Source organism: Zingiber officinale, chromosome 1B, assembly GCF_018446385.1.
Source record: "Zingiber officinale cultivar Zhangliang chromosome 1B, Zo_v1.1, whole genome shotgun sequence".
NCBI classification, from domain to species: domain Eukaryota; kingdom Viridiplantae; phylum Streptophyta; class Magnoliopsida; order Zingiberales; family Zingiberaceae; genus Zingiber; species Zingiber officinale.
Window position 1 is genome coordinate 22,382,242 of NC_055986.1, and position 6,000 is coordinate 22,388,241.

Sequence of the window (6,000 nt, forward strand, 5' to 3'; positions counted from 1 at the left end):
AAATTTTTTAAAATTTTTATTATTTTTAATAAAAAAATTTATATATTATATATTATATATTATAAAAATATATATTATTACTAGCTTGTTTGGCTTGACCAGCCAGTAATAATTAGGTTCGAGCTCAGTTCAATTTCTAATCAAGCCAGCTCAAGTTTGGCTCAATTTCTAATAAGTCGGCTCAAGCTTGGCTTGAGCTCGGTTAACTTTAAGCTCGGTTTGAGTTTTAATCGAGCCGCTCGTGAATAGCTCACAAGTAGCTTAGCTCATTTGCACCCCTACTTTGATCTACATGACCAATCTTAATCTACAATGTGGATTCAACTTTGCTCACTTACTATTTATGTTATAGTAGTTATGAAATCGTAGTGGTTACAACTATGTGGCAATTTAGTTATAGCAGCTACGAAACCATAACTACTATAACTGTGTAGCAGTTGTGATTTTGTAGATGTTACAACACACTCTCTCGATTCAAGATTTGGATGAGAAATATAAATAGTAGATAATTGATCCTGTTTGAAATATGTGAAGATGAACACTGATTCTGATGAATGAAGATGACCTCCGATGAAGACGAACTCCGCAGATATGAAGAAACTCCTCAACGCTCCTGCGCACAGTGAGACGAGCCAACAAAACATTAGTGACCTAAGACCGGGGTGGGGATCCCTGGCTAGGCCCTCCGACGCTCAAGTCAGTTCCTCTCATAAATGGAAGAAGAAGAAGAGTAACTGAAGTGAAAAAAAGAATTTAGATGCTAGACCTTGCGTACACTACCAATAGAGAATATTCCCCTTTTTATACCACCTCATGTGACCTCCGTAGTCATGAGGTGGTCCCCGATTTGTTAGGGTTTGTTAGGAGATGAAGTCATCTCCTATGCTTCGTGCAATAATCCCTTAAGGAATCTTTTCTTTACCCCAGATGTACTCGTTTTGTCGTTTATAACACGTTATCATAATTGAAAAAACTTCTAGAATATATGTCCCGCCAAATATTCTGTTAAGCATGTTTTGACCGATTGTTCAAGCCTACCGTGTATACTGTTCAAAATACCCCTGTTAAATATGTCTCGGTCGGTCATTCCAGCTGATCGTGTATACTGTTAGGAATACCTCCTGCTGAATATGTCTTGTTTGGTTATTCAAGTCAGTCGCATATACTGTTTAGAATACTTCCTGTTGAATATATCTCGGTCGATCGTTTAAGCTAGCCACATATACTGTTAAGAATGCTTCCTGTTGAATATATCTCGACCGGCCGTTTAAGCCGGCTGTATATTGAGAGTTACACATAAGGCTAAATACCTTTATGCTCAGGTGGGCTTTGCCTAGCCAAGCATATATGAGCACGTGGGCGCTCTCTCGGTCTGCGGTCGGCCAGTTATATGTTGAGGGTTACACATAAGGCTAAATACCTTTATGCTTGTGCAGTCTTTGCCCGACTGAGAATATATGAGCACATGGGTGCTCTCTCAGCCTGCGGTCGGCTGGTTATATACTGAGAGTTACACATAAGGCTAAATACCTTTATGCTCGGGCGGGCTTTGTCCGACCAAGTATATATGAGCACGTGGGCGCTCTCTCGGCCTGCGGTCGGCCTGTCATATGCTGTGAATCTTATATAAGGCTAAATGTTTTTATACTCGGGCGGACTTTGCCCGGCCGAGTATATATGAGCACGTAGGCGCTCTCTCGGTCTGCGGTAGGTCGATTATATGCTGAGAGTTACATATAAAGCCAAATGTTTTTATGCTCGGGCGGGCTTTGCCAGGCCAAGCATATATGAGCACGTGGGCACTCTCTCGGTCTGCGGTTGGCCGGTTATATGTTGAGCGTTACACATAAGGCTAAATACCTTTATGCTTGGGCGAGCTTTGCCCAGCCAAACATATATGAGCACGTGGGCGCTCTCTCGGCCTGCGGTCGCCCGGTCATATGCTGTGAATCTTATATAAAGCTAAATGTCTTTATGCTCGGGCAGGCTTTACCCGACCGAGCATGTACGAGCATGTGAGCACTCTCTCGGCCTGCGATCGTCCGATTATATGCTGAGAATTATACATAAGGCCAAATACCTTTATGCTCGAGCGAGCTTTGCCTGGCCGAGCATACATAGGCACAGAGGCGATCGGTCGGCCTTTATTCGACCAGTGATATACCTCTCCTATCTTTCTGGACTTAAATCCCTCCTTTATTTGCTCGACTCATCTAACATAACCCGTATCACTAGCATTCCTTTCAAGTCTAGTCGAAGGAGGTGTAGCCGACTGACTAGACCTAAGTCTATTTCTGCCCTTTTTTACAATTCACTGTAGTTATCTCATGATACCTTATACAGTGATCCCGTGACACCCTCTACAATGATCCTGTGATACAGAGGTGTGATCTTACCCTTTACAACATCAACCTTTGCTCTTTCTTGCTTTACCCTCTTCTAAAGATTTTACTGGGAGTTATGGCTTTCGATCTTCCCCTCTGGGATCAATTGTTATCTGAGAAGGAAAAGTCCTTAGCTGAGGCTATGCAAGCTCTAGATCTACATCATTCACAACAAAGAGAACTAGAGATACGTTTGTTAGCAGTTTGGTCCCATGTTCGATCGGAAGTAGCCTTGAGGGATAAAGCATACTTGGATTTAAAGCAAAAGACTGAGGAGTTAGATGATCTAAAAGCCCAGCATTCTTCAAAGATAACCATCTTGACCCGGAAGGTTCGTGTAGACGATTCACTGATATCACAACAATAACAAGACTTAGACCATCAGAAGGCTAAGGTGGATTTTCTGCAAGCTGAGTTGGATCAACTTAGATCAGAGAGAGCTTCTTAGTCACAGGTCCTGAAGGGTGAATCATACAAGTGCCAGAGGACAGGACAAACTTCTCCCTTCTGTCTAGGCTGTCATTCTACCACACGCCCACACTTGAGCTGGGAAGAACAATCTGGTGGTTCCAAATAAAAGTTAAATTTCGTTAGTAAGCAATCAAACATCAGTTAGTGTCAGTTAGCGAAGGCAAGCAAAGCATGGTAAGTTCTTCGTATCTTCGTATATCGAGTGTTATGTATGAATACTATAAGACATAAAAAATGATTATCTATGTTGTATGTTAACCGCATATGAAGTTTCTACAAACGTAGTGTTGCATTCTAAAGGCATGAAACCAAAAACTGTAAACGGTAAATATTTACAACGATCTCCCATAGATCTGCAATTGACGACAAAATGTGATCTTCAGACTTGTTGTCGAAAGAGCGATCACATAATTGGAAAGCTCTCCGCAATTTCACAAACCAAATCCCACCGCCTCGAATCTTATCCTAATCCTCTCTATTCTCAACACATTTCATTATCTTTCTTCCTCTGAATAATCCTTGGACACACCCCTTATAAAGGGAAAATAACCCAGGGGTATAAGGGACAATTTTCTCGTAAGAAGTAGACAACGTGGGTTTCACCCACGTTCCCATTTCTTACATCTCTCACTCGTCCAAGGTAAGTCACTAAGACTAGTTCATCCAAGTTAGTCACTATGACCAGTTAGTCACAAAGACTAAATAAGTCACATAGACTATTTGATAGTTTAGTCACAAAGACCATATTAGAATATCCAATCCATACTTAGAGAAAATGGTTCGTGCGACAGCAAGCACACTGAGCGATAGTTCCTAAGAAGATTATTACACCTTACATAGTCGCTCTCTGAGCGATCAATGATAACAAAGTTATTATACTTTACTTAGCCGCTCTTCTAAATAAATTAGAGACACACTCTTCATAGCACATAGCCTCTTTCCTGGCGGTACATATCCATTATCCAGGAAACATCCAATCTCCCGGTGGCATACAGTCATTATCTTGGAGATATCCATGTCTTGTTATTTATTCAGATTAAATAATCTTCATTTACATCAATATGAGCATCTCTAATCCCTTATAATAACTATTATTCAAGAGCATGTTCCATATTCAAATATTCACTATCATTTCTATACATAACATAAATGGGTTGATTAATGAATAACATCCAAAGATTTAAATCTATTTAATCTTCCTTTTTAACTAAAATCTATTCATTCTAATCAGTTGTTTTCCTAGTTATGTTCCATAGACTGAATCATATATAGTCATAGGATACATGATAAAGTAGCAGACACTAATTAAAACTTCAAGTAAACATTTAAATAGTCACTAAGGGCAAAAAACTGAGATTAACTTATAATCTCAAAGGTATCACATAGTAGAGAAACAAGGATCTATTCTCCTACTACCTTTATTGTCGCAATAGCACATGTGGTATGAATTACATGCTACGATATTATTCTCTTTATTAAAAAGAGTGCATGTTTTCTTCAAATTTAACATCGTACAGATTTTGATCTAAACATACCTAATGTCTAATCCTAAATTCAACATATGAATTCTAATCTGCCTTTTAACAGATTCATTAAATGGTGAGTTCATTTACTTCGATTATTATTAACACATAAATGATCTCAATTTGACATAATTATCTATATGACCTTAACTTATGGATCTGTCTCTGTTCATAGCTACGTAAGTTGCCCCATAAGTAACAGTCTTACATTTATTTGTACTCAACAAACAGAGATGATTGTCCATGTGAGTTGACCAATCTTAACTTGTCAATATACTCACCGAGATCTTATATGAATGTAATAAAATCATATACATTGAATAAAGTATGGCAAATTAAACAATCAAATCACAATATTTGATTGTAATTAAAATGTGACATCCCAAGATTTTTTTTTACCATACGGGCGCCACGACTCATAATTGCACTTATAACCATTTCATATTCTCAACTTGAATGAATGAAGTACTTAGTTCATAAACAAATAACTACTAGCGACTTCTAGTACTAGTTATATAGTCCCGCTGTCATTGTCCCGAGCTGGGTCACTGGTCATTACCTCCTGCCTCAATCGTCTCACTACCTGAAATAGTTAAGATCTGTGAGTCAAGAGACTCATCATATTCCAAACCTTGTTATGTAATAGTTAGCATCTATAACCTAGTGTACTGAGGGAAATGCATGGTAGGTAGCTTAGGACTTACCTACTGCACATCATGGACATGAGCATAAACGTCTACATAGGCATACAAGCATAAACATAAGCCTAAGCATGTATATAAGTTAAGTATAAAATAGACACAACCAGGAGCATGTATATAAACATAGGCATAAGCATACTTACATGGCATAACGTATATACTATGGATGAACAAAAACATAAGCATGAGTATGTAAATAAACTAAGCATGAAATAGACATAATCATGAGTATGCATATAAAGATAGGCATAAGCATACTAGCTGGCATAAACGTACATATTATGGATGAACAAAAGTATAAGCATAAGCATGTAATTAAACTAAGAATAAAATAGATATAATCATGAGCATGTACATAAGCATAGATATAAGCATGTAAATAAGCTAAACATGGAAAAGATCATAATCACATAGAGTTAGTGAGCTCCCGGGCTAAGGACACCGGTCGCACTCAACCACTTAGAATTTTGGTGAGCTCCCGGGCTGAGGACACCGGTCACACTCGACCATGTAGATTTGGTGAGCTCCCGGGCTGAGGACACCGGTCACACTCGACCACTTAGATTTGGCCAACTCCCGGGCTGAGGACACCGGTCACACTCGACCACGTAAATTTGGTGAGCTCCTGGGCTGAAGATACCAGTTGTTGGAACCCCAAGATTATTTTGATGTGATCAAATAATTTAAGTTAGGTCCTATTTAGTTTAACCCCTGTGTCTAAGTGTGCAGGATCTTAGGAGCACAGGAAGTTGAGCAAAAGACGCGACTAGCGAGAAGGATGGCACGGGAGAGAGTCGGCGGGCTCTGTGCGTCCGAGGGACGAGGTGTTGTGGAAGAGTACATCGATAGACGAGAAGAACGTATGCGACGTTCGAGGGACGAGAAGCCAGGGAGGAAGACTGCTCGAGGAGAAGGCTGGAA